This window comes from Propithecus coquereli, unplaced genomic scaffold (assembly GCF_000956105.1).
Source record: "Propithecus coquereli isolate 6110/MARCELLA unplaced genomic scaffold, Pcoq_1.0 Scaffold178, whole genome shotgun sequence".
NCBI lineage: Eukaryota > Metazoa > Chordata > Mammalia > Primates > Indriidae > Propithecus > Propithecus coquereli.
Window position 1 is genome coordinate 1,096,553 of NW_012142523.1, and position 11,608 is coordinate 1,108,160.

Sequence of the window (11,608 nt, forward strand, 5' to 3'; positions counted from 1 at the left end):
AACCTCAAACTCCTGGGCTCAAGCAATCCTTCTGCCTCAGCCTCCTGAGTAGCTGGGACTACAGGCTCGCATCAAGATGCCCGGATAATTTTTTTATTTTTCTATTTTTAGTAGAGACGGGGTCTCGAACTCCTGATCTCAAAGCCATCCTCCCGCCTCAGCCTCCCGGAGTACTAGAATTATAGGCATGAGCCACCACATCTGGCCAGCATTTCAAATTTTACCAAACTATAACTTCACTGAAGGATTAGAAAGGATGGTCTGGAACAGGGAAATCCTTTTAAATTAAGAAGGGGGAGGAGGGGAGGGATAAAGAGAAGGAAGAAAAGAACAAAGAGAGGTAGTTAGAAAAAGAGCAAGTTAAGCAGACTCCTAGCAAGTTGAGACTAAGTCAATGACACAGCAGAGGCTACTCAAAATTTTGAAGAAAGATGTTAGAGTAAGTTTGTCTGATGTCAATTCTCTAGTGCTGGCCCAGCACACTGGCTCATGTCTGTAGCCCCAGCCAAATCAGGAGGATCACTTGAGGCCAGGAGTTCGAGACCAGCCTGAGCAACATAGTGAGATCCCATCTCTCAAAAATAAATAAATAAATAATACTCTACTGCCAATATCTACCTAGATGAGAAACTAAAACCAAAATGCATGAAACAATACAATACCCAAAATTTAATCATGGCACATTCTTAAAATACAAAAACCATACAGAGGTTAAAAATAAAACAGAGCCACATGAAGTGATATAGAAAGATGCCTAAATGACACTAATAAGTGAAAAGAGCAAGGTGTAAGACAGCATGAACAGTATGGTTAGAGATATTTGTGAATACTGTCTATACTTTCATACCCAGGGACAATCTAGAAAGTTACAAAGATAAGAGGTAACAGTGGTTTCCTGGAGGTGAGGTGGTGTGAGGAACACAGGACTGGAAGCTAGAGGTCAGGTGCATGATTTACTTTATCTTAACATATACCTTTTGAACTGTTTTAATTTCTTCCATGTACATACAGTATTACCTTTTTTAAAAATTCCAGGATGATAAAGAACCCTGTAATGATTTATAACTACATTCTTAACAGTGCTATAATCACAGGATTAGAAAGAGCCTCTAGAGGGCTAATCCTCTGTCCCAGGCAGGCCTGTACCCACACACAAAAAAACAGAGTTTTCTTCTTTGTTAAAGATACTAAATAACTGAGTAAAATTCATGTTCTGCCTTGGCCACTGTAATTCTAAATTCAAATATAAATGAAGTGAATTCAGAGGTATGAGGGAATTTTATAAAAGCAGCCCCATTTAATTTAACCCAATCTTACTGGGCATTCTTTTAAAAATCCTATCAATCCACTCCCATCAAGCTTTCCACTGAGAAATCATCTCTTTATATTTCTAAATTAAATGATACAATAAACCCTCTAATTTGATGGGCTATGCCAATATTCACCAAATTAAAACAGCACATTATAATATAAAGGCACAATAAAAGAATTCTAGATATAAGGAAAACAAAATCTAAAAGCAAAGATCTGAGGAACAAGCAAGCATATATTTACTGTGTTACTTTTCTTACCAGAAATTCTACAGGAAGTCATGCAAATTTGAGTCAGTTTGGTTTCTACAATCAGGCAACATGAAAGCATAATACTGTATGTAAGACTAAAACCCTGCAACAATTTTTTCCTAAAACAAATTCTCACTTCACGTCAACAGACACCTGCACTTCCCTTTAAAATAAGTACAAATAACCTAATCTGTCAACAGTAAAGAATTTATCCTCCTGAAGAGCTAGGCATTTTCCTTAAATTTCTTTATTAATTCAAATATTTAATGGACATGTACTATGTGTCACATACTCTTACAGCAGTAAACAAAACAAAGATTCTTGTCAGGATGGATCTTAACACTATTTTTTTCTTTTTTTTTGAGACAGAGTCTTACTTGTCCCCCTGGGTAGAGCTCGCTGCAACCTCAAACTCCTGGGCTCAAGCAATTCCCCTGTCTCAGCCTCCTGAGTAGCTGAGACTACAGGCACATGCCACCATGCCTGGATAATTTTTCTATTTTTTGTAGAGATGGGGTCTTGCTCTTGCTCAGGCTGGTCTCCAACTCCTGACCTCCAGCAATCCTCCAGCCTCAGCCTCCAAGAGTGCTAGGATTACTGTCGTGAGCCACCATACCAGGCTAGGATCTTAACACTTTAATGGGCAGAAAATATCATTGCTATGAAGAAAAATTCAAAGTAGGAGAATTGGCAGTGCTAGAAGGAAGGGGGATTCCAATTTTAAATAAGACTATCAGGAAAGGCCTCATTGAAAAAAGTGACATTTTATCCAAGATCTGGGGATGTGAGCCAAATAGATACTTGGGGAGCATTTTAGGCAGAAGTATTAGCTGCAGCAAAGGTTACAAGGCAGGGACATGCTTGGAGTGTGTTAGGAACAACAAGGGAGCCAGTGCTACTGGAACAGAGAGGACAAAGGAATGAAGAGTCAAGAGAAATAAAAGAGAGCCTTACAGGCCACTACTAGAATTTGGCTTTTATTCAAAGAACAATGACTCCAAATGAAACCAATGGAAGGCTTCTTTCAAGAGTTACAACTTATGGTTTAAAAAGGATCACTCTAGCTGCTATGTGGAGATAGATTATAGAAGTGGTTAAGGGTAGAAACAGGGAGATTGGTTAGGAGCCTGTTAACTATAATCCAGGAGAGAGCTTTGTAGCTTGGACCAAGATAGTAGTAGAGAAGAAGGGGTGAATTTCAAGACATACTTAGATGTAGAAACCAAAAGGATGTGTCCACAGACTGGTTATGGGGTTTGTGAAAAAGAGAGTCAAGGCCTTGAGTAACTTTAAAAACTTGAAGAAGCCTAACAATATTCAGAGACTACTGAGACTATATAAAATCTTTTCAATCATCAAAGAAGTAGGGAAATGCCTCTGTAAAATATTACTGTCTCTTCTGCATTTTGACAACTTAAGAAAAAAAGTGTCTGAAGACTTGTAAACTAAAAAGAACTCTCCTTTACTAATTAAACACTCATCTTCTAGGTAACTGGTCTCAAACTGAAATTTTACTCATCTCTTAGGATCTACTCCCAACACACCAAAGCCCAGCACAAACAGCAGCTCCATCCTCTGTGCTACCTATCTTTCTTTGTTCATCCCTCGGTTACATTTATCAAACTAAAACTGAATAATTTGGCTCCTTGAAACTTACAAGATTTAAATTAGTATCAGTTCCCCTCCCTCCACTGACTACAGTCCTAAGAAGCTAATGAAGAGGTATCAACTAAATTCTATACAAATTAGGATCCAAAATATCAGTAAATAACCTAAAAATAGCAAGATGCATTTTTACAGTTAAAAAGTTTCATAGTTACTCCCCTGGTTATTCCCACTTTTCCACTTCCTCATTTAAGGAGGGAACTTGAGAATCAAGTTCCAGTACAGAAATCAATAATCAGTTCTATAAAAAGAAATCATGACCTTGACGGTGGGAGAATGTCCTAACATTTCAGAACTAGCAGAAGATACATGGCCTGCCACTCAGAAAGGAAAAGAAAGCAATTAACCAACAATCACACCTGCTTCTCAGAACAGTGACAGTTATTTACTGAAGTCCTGTGGGCCCTGTTCCCGCCCAAATGAAAAGGGAGTGGTTTTCAAATTTGTGTGTACCCCGGTGATTAGCTGTCCTTTTCTAATAATTTCTACCTCTATGAATAACTACAAGACAAAAATTAAATATTTTCATGCCACACTTGAAAATATTTACTTTTCAATTTTCTATTCATTTCCTCTAAAAATCAGCAATTCCCCGGATGAATCTCTTGTCCAAAAATGTTTTTTTCCTTTCATAAATAATAGTTAAATGAAGGAACAGCACTACAGCCAATTTTCACTTTTTCTTAAAAAGTTTTTTAATAATAACATTGGTAATAACATTAAAAATCTTAATAGCACAATCCTAATATTGAACATTAATCTGTTTTCAGTTAATCTTTTAAAAATTACATTAAATAGCTCTACTAAAGTGATTTTATTCATCCATACTTTTGTTTCCAGGCAAAGGTATAAAAGCTATCCTCTCTGTGGGGTTTATGTTCAAAGATTTTTAGTTTATTTGCATTTTAAGACTCCCAAGCCTCTTTATTACAAAGTTTAAGGACATTCTTTTCCTACCTGTGGTAACCTTCTTATACAGTAAGAACTACCTCCAATTCAGAGGCTTCCCCATAAAATTAAATCTTAACATTTGTTTTCTTTCTTTGTTCCAGCCTTCCTTCTTTAATCTCAAAAAGCTAATTTTCCTGGAGAACAATTTAAGTCTTAATCATTTTAATTTAGTTTCCAACATCACTATATATACATTAACCCAAGAACCCACTGAATCATTAATTTCAATAAAGAAATGTATTTGAGATTCTGAACTTCAATTGTAATAAAGCAAATTCAGTAGTAAAAATCCAAAAGGACACCTGGATTCAGCCTGTCAACACCACTTTGAAATGTTTTCTGAGCTATATCAGGACAGTGAGAATGACGGTAACAGCTGCAAGTTCCCTGAGGTTGCAAAATACATACTTGGGAAAGGTTATTTGAATCACCTTTCAAAACAACCTACAGCACAGGAGTAGCATGCAAAGCAGAAATTTCCAGGCTATTGTTAGCATTATTTAAAATATGCCATATTTCAGAACTTAGAAGGTTATGGGTCAGCTTAACTTTTTCATTTCCCCATTCTGTCAAATGTATTGAGCATACTTAAAGGTCCTGTTCCAGTATCCAGCCCTGAAAGGGGGATAGGAAGCTCTCCACGGACAGGATACAGAATTAAAACATCCCAAAATACATCTTCTCAGCATAAATTCTTTTGTTTGAGCCCCAGCAATTTTTCTGCTGTTAGGCATTTTGGTTCAAGTTTCCCCTACAACTGGGTAAGTTACACTTAACTTCCTCTCCTAAACTTGCTTTTTATAAATATCATTATACTTCACAGCCATCTCTGGGTACTGAGTATGATACAAAATAAACAGACAAAAATCCAAACCACTCTATTTGAAGATGCTAGTTGTCTTTTAAAATATACCATCTACCCACTAAGTGTTCAATAATGGCATGATGTTTATACTCATAAAACACAGTAACATTCACAATCTTTAAAAACCATACAGTGAAAGTGTTTCACATTACATACGAATGTGAAATAAAAATGATGAAATACTTCTATAATGTCATGTCAAGGAGTTGTTAGTCTTTATTCACTAGCTTAGTTCACCATGGATTCACCTTCCTTCTCAATTCAAGAATGCAAAATTCAATCTTTCTTGTCCTCTTCCTCCAAATGCTTACTAAGATGAGGGACAATAAATCACCTCTGAATGATACTAACATACACTACATCCACTCCTTGAACAAGCATTTACAGAGCTCTCTGCACACATCACACAAACACTATCCAGGATCAAGCTCCTAGAAGAATCAATGTAGGTGAAAAATACTTGATTGGCACTAAGTTTTCATATTAATGCTACACACTTCGAAGACACAAAGTGTGAAGAGAACGGAGTAGGAGTAAGACTTCCGAGGAAAGGTAAAACTTTTATGACAGAAAACTAGTAGAAACAGTGAAGGGCCATGGAAGTGTGACTTGAGAAAGGAGCTTAGTCTTTGGTTAGGTTAGATAACTCTGGGGAAGTCTTGACCATGCTGGGAATTTCAGGCCAATTCAAATGTAACAAAAGCTCTTAGGAATTTAAAAGCAGATTAGTAGTCAGTGAGCAACTCTTTGCTCACTGACAGAGCAAATACTGCCGTATTGGTGGGCCTCTTCTGATCTATGAGCAGCTCTATAATTACCAAAAAACTTAAACTATTTTCTCAACTTATTAAATCCAAGTCACAGATACGTTTCACTAAATTCTACTTATTGATGACCTCCAAATTGAAGATCTCAACTCACTAGAAAAATAATTGAGGGTATAGTCTCTGACTTACATTTAAAATGCTTTTCACCCAGAAAGACCCAAATTATCTGCATAATTTAAATTAATCACCAAAAGGAAACTTGTTTGTAACCACACATGTGGAATGAAAATAATGTCACTAGAATCTATTGTTTCTACATCATATCCTTCTCAATTTGCTGACAAATCCTGCAGATGACTCATATCCTTCTGCACTAACCAGTCACTCTGTTCCCTCATGAAAGGCTTTTCACCAATGATGGAAAGTAGAAAACACAACAATTTGTTTTGCTACTAAAAACAATAAATATCAAAATTATGTGTATAAATCCAATTTACAACTACTGTAGTGGTACAACCTAGGGAATGTTTCCTGTAAAACAGTTGGTGGCAGGGGGATGCTCAAATTTTAACTAAAACTGAAGGACAACTGGAAGAAAACAGACCTGATGGTGAATTTGAATTCTTGTCAAACAATACATCAGTTAAGAGCCAACATATCTGACCACTGCAGAAATAAAAATAAAGTAATTTATCTGATCTTCTAAAACAAATATATCATGTGTGCATTTTATGCCAAAAGAAGTAACATTTTCTGAGAAGAATGAAATTTCAACCCAAAAATACTATGAAAGGAATTAAATACAGCACTTCTCTAAAGGTAAAGACTGTTCTAATGTTCAAAATATTTTTTCAAACTAGGTTCAACTAGCAAAGAAAGAGTCACCAAAAAAAGCCAATCTTAAAATTCTCTACAGTTTAAAAAGCCAACATTGTGCGATGTAAATTTATATTCAAATGATGAAATTTAGTTTCTAGGCCACTTAAACTGGAGTGGACGTCATGTTAACATAACCTATGGGCAAGAAAATCAGTGTAGGCAAACAAAAGACATTTGTATTCAAGTCACATAAAAAATACTGGTATAATCTGTCAACTCCTCAGTCATTTTTCTGGGAAAGATGTTTGGGTCCTGTAAATCTACTCTCACTGAACAAACAGTGCAGGGAAAGTCACCTTATGAGTGTGGTAGAGTGGTCATTTTCTTAACTGAGTCCTGGTAACTCCACAATGGGGAACTGTGGAAAGTGGACAGAGCCTACAGTATTGTGCAGCTTCTTTCATGCAGATGCTGGGTAGTGAAAAATTCTGTTTCAGCCTAGACATTCACCACTCCAAAGAGCGAAAGATTTTCATACAATATCCACTTCAGCTACACCAAGCAATCCTATAAGGCTTCAAGTCCCAAGACAGTGGCCAGGAAGTCAAGGGAGTTGGAGAACGTGGTTCGATCAATGAAACAAAGGATAACTGGAGAAAGCTACCAGACACCTCTGTACTGAAGGTGAAAATGGAGAAAAGACTTTTCTATTATTCCACACATCAACAGACTCAAACCGTCATTGCCCAAAATAATTATTACTGGTGGCATCCACTGTTCGATAGACATGTAAGTAATTTAAGCACCAAGAGGAAAAATAAATTTTATCTACTGCCACTCTAACTTGGATTCCAAAACCTGGGATTTAACAATCAATCTATAAATCAATGTGCTTACCTACAAAGTTGAAAGAATACCATTTATAGCATTGAGTTTTAAATGAGATGATTTGTCATTTGGCACAAGATTTTCAAGGGAATGTTGAAAGCTAAAGTCCGAAAGTGTAATGTTAGACTCTGCAAGTATACCAAAATCACAAGATCTCTACCACTACTCTATTCAGTAAAAATAATTAAGTCGACCATGCTAAAACTATGGATCCTGATTTCCAGTTACTCAAAAATTTCTAAAGATCCCCAACTTCCATCCAATAAGTAGTATAGCTGATGGAATCGCACCTGAAGAAGTCAACCTTAGTTTCAATCAAACTTAAGTTTTACTCTTCCAAGAGCAACAGCTAATAATTTACATACTGCTCCTCTGCATCTTATTTGTAAATTCTTTCTCTAGAGGCGTCATTGGTTACCAATCCCGAATTACTACAAAAATGAACAAGTACAGTCGAACCCTATAAAATATATCCCTACTAAATTTCAACTTTGTCTCAAAATTGTAAAGTGTTCTGTAATTACTGCAAAAGGAAATGCCACAGTTATAGGACAAAATGAATAAAAAGTTAATTCTTAAGAAAATAAATCTAATTTACCCTGTTTGCAATTTTTTTTAGTAAACTATACATGGTGCTTTCAGACTTTAAAAAAATATATATATGCAAAAAGCATTCAAACATTTACTTTTCCCTAGTGCCACCAAAGTTCAATGAATGTTGATAAATGGTTTTTGCCTATAAATTTGGTTTGTTCAAATTAAATATTACTTGACTGACTCATGGAGGGAGTGGTCTGACTTGCTGTTCTGAGTCAGAAAATACCCCGATCAGCAGTTCTAAACTATTTTTCATTTGTAAAGGTGTTCTAAAATGCCGGCCTTTTCCAGCTACTAAATATAACAAACTGTTGCCTTAGTAGAAAAGTCTGAGTGGTAATACTTTGAAACTGTAATTCAATTTATAATTAACAAAGTGCTTTCACATGTATTTTCTCACTTGATCTTCATAATCTCCTGAGTTAAGTATTCCACACAGCTCAACGGAGAAACTTCCAAAGCAGTGACAACTTCTAGTTAACTCTTAGCCCCAATAAATACACTCTATCCTTTTCCCAAGAAAAAAAAAACACAACATAAAAGGCTGTTGCATTTCTTTAATCAGACTTCCCTCTCCCAGACATATTCCAGGTGCCTCATAAAAACTCTGTCTCAAAGCACACACCCTGGGGCCCCAAGAGAGTTTCAAGGCAGAATCTCCTCCCACGTAAAAGCCTAGCTTAGGTCCCTAAGAGCCCCAAGTCAGCATCTCCTAAATGATCCCCTTGCCTCCAGCTATTCAGTCTTCTGCTGTAACCTCAACTGCTCTCGTCTGTACAAGCTGCTAGATCACCTCCTGGATAAGAAACCTCAAAAAGCGACAACGTATTGGGAGAGAGTAGTAAGGTGTAGTGGAAAAATCGAGGACTTTAGAGTCAGACAGACCTGGATTTTTAATCCAGCTCCAACTCTCATTGTCTGTGTGACCTGGGACAAGTTACTTAACCTTTTAAGTCTCTGTATCTCTTCATCTCATCCCTGTAAGTCCATGGGAGTTCATCACTGCGGCCTGGCAAATAGAAGCAACTCAAAATGTGCCAAATGAATGCAAATGAGGATACCTACCACCTTTATTGTGGCTGTGAGAATTAAGTGAGTATGCTTTTTATCACCTGTAGCATAGTAGGCACTTAATACTAATTAATCCCTTCCCTGATTAGTAGTAAAAATACTACTTACTATTCCTGAAAGCAGAGCATACTAATAACTGGAAAAAAAGGACAATGCAATATAACTTCTGACTTCTAATTACACATCAATGACTTTGCCTGTAATTCCACTATGTCTACTATCAAAAGGACCACCCTACTTTTTGCTTATCACAGTAAGAGACTCTCAACTTCTAAGAGACATCATTATAAGATTACATCAAGGTGTAAAATCCCTGTCAAGGTATTACTTTTCATCAGGAATCCCTACTTCTGTAACACAAGAATGGGAAAAGTCCATGACAAGAATTAGTCCATTCAATATGAAACCTGAAAAATTAGGCTCAGAATACAGCAAACAACTTCTATCTTCACGAACGCAAAGGAACACGGGTAAGTGATTCTGAAGCCCTGATAATGTGTCATTCTGTATCCTTAATTTCCTTTCGCACACTTAACATGGCATAACTTCACTCACTTCCTGTCTGAAACTACTCTGTAATACAGAACACGGCAGCAAATAAGCACCATATTACAAGCCAGCAGCAGTTGTAGTTTGGTGACTCCAAACAGCAAAATCCATTTGCTGAATGCCTGCAGTGATGCTAGAACTGCTAGTCACTTTATATGACCATTCTTGACAAATTCCAGGACACAATAAAATAGCCTATGGTTCTTCATCATCAATGTATTACATCACTATTACTTCTCAAGAGCTTTTCTCCAGAAGGGTAAAAAAGTCACAACCTAAAAGATATTACTTCAATTTACCTAACAATAAAATACCTTTCACCTGAAAAACTAGTACTTTACCAAAAAAAATATACGCATCTGAATACTCTACAGGCAAGAGAGTAGGGGCAACGGACAAGCTTGTTTTAGTTAACTCTCGGAACCCCCAGACTGAGATGGGATGGCAACCATATCCTTGAAGAATCTGGAAATTTACGTTGATGTCATGACACGTGGGGGGGGGGGGAATTTTATGGAACAACAAAAAAACCTCACCACATCCTTTCTAGGGGGAAAAAAATCCCAGAGCCAGAAGATCAGAAGATCGTAGTGCCACTTGAAGAGACTTGTACCCTTTCCTCATACCTGAACCAGAGAATCCAGGGACAAGATGCTCCTGGAAAGAACTCCCTAACCCAAAACACCAGGGTTCACTACCGCCACACACAAAGACCAAGGGGAAGGGCCTCCAGGATGCCTGCCCACACGCTGGACAAACGCGGGCACGTCCTTCCACACTCTCTCATCTGCCACGCACCTTCCCCCCAACACATGCTCATATCCCCCCAATCACTCCCTCCCTCCCTCCCCGACACTCTCCTCCCCCGCCTACTCACACTCCCCGCACACTCACATCCTCCCCCTCACCCACTCATTCCCACACCCTCGCCTCACACTCACACCCCCTCACTCCCCCCACACCGATCCTGCCCGCCTTTCTCCCCGACATTCCCCCCTCACACACACTCACTCCCCGCACACAGTCTCCCCCACACTCACTCGACCCCCGCTCACACTGTCCCTTCACAAACTCACGCTCTCGCCGTCACGCGCGCACACACTCAACATTCTTCCACACACTCACACCTCCCCCTTGCTCACCCACCCTCGCTCCCCCGCCCCCGGCCCGGCCCGGCCCTCCTTCCGGGGACGTGTCTCGGGCCTGCACTAATGGCTGCGGCGCCTCCCGCCCTCCCCTTCCCGGAGGCCCCGGGCGCCGGCGCGGGGGCCGCCCTGGAGGGGCGCACTCACGCTGGCGAGCTGGGGACTGGGCATTGAAGTCCGGCGGCGGCGGGAGCGAGGAAGGCGCCTCTCTCCTCAGTCACCTCGGCGGCGGCGGCGGCGGCGGTAGCGGTGGCGGCGGCGGCGACGACTCCCCCCCAGCCTCGGCGCGCGACACCCGGCCCGGCCCGGCGGCGGCGGCGGCGGCGGCGCGTGTCCACGAGTCCGTCTTGCTGCTGCTGCTGCGGCCGCCGCTGCGTCTCCTGCTGCCTCCTCTGCCGCCGCTGCCCTGTGGCGTCGTCTCGCGCTGTGCCCGGCCGCCGCTGCTGCTCCAGCCGCTCCGGGACAGACGACGGTTACAGCCCAGTCGATCGCACCGCCGCCACCACCGCTGCGCGCGCAGCCGGAACCAGCTCCCGCCGCCGCCCCTCAGAGGGCGCTGCGGGGCGCGGCGCGCGGGGCCGCCGGCCCGCCCTCCGCGCTCGCTGACTGGCTGGCCGGCCGGCTCGCGGGCGGTTGGGCCCGCCCACCTGGCCCGCCGGGCGCTGACCCACTGCCCTCGGCGCCTCCCCCGCTCCTCTTCCTCGTGGTTCGTTCCGCTGCGCACTCCCG

General features: G+C 40.5%; 1 protein-coding gene across 1 annotated transcript in view; it reads right to left on the minus strand.

The window, feature by feature from the left end:
• PTP4A2 (protein tyrosine phosphatase type IVA, member 2) overlaps window positions 1–11,389 on the minus strand; it is a 31,038-nt gene extending 19,649 nt beyond the window's left edge. Inside the window, exon 1 of the mRNA XM_012642331.1 lies at window positions 11,027–11,389. The gene's annotated coding sequence lies outside the window, so the exon portion shown is untranslated. The remainder of the gene's footprint in view (window positions 1–11,026) is intronic.
• Between the last annotated feature and the right edge of the window lie 219 nt (window positions 11,390–11,608).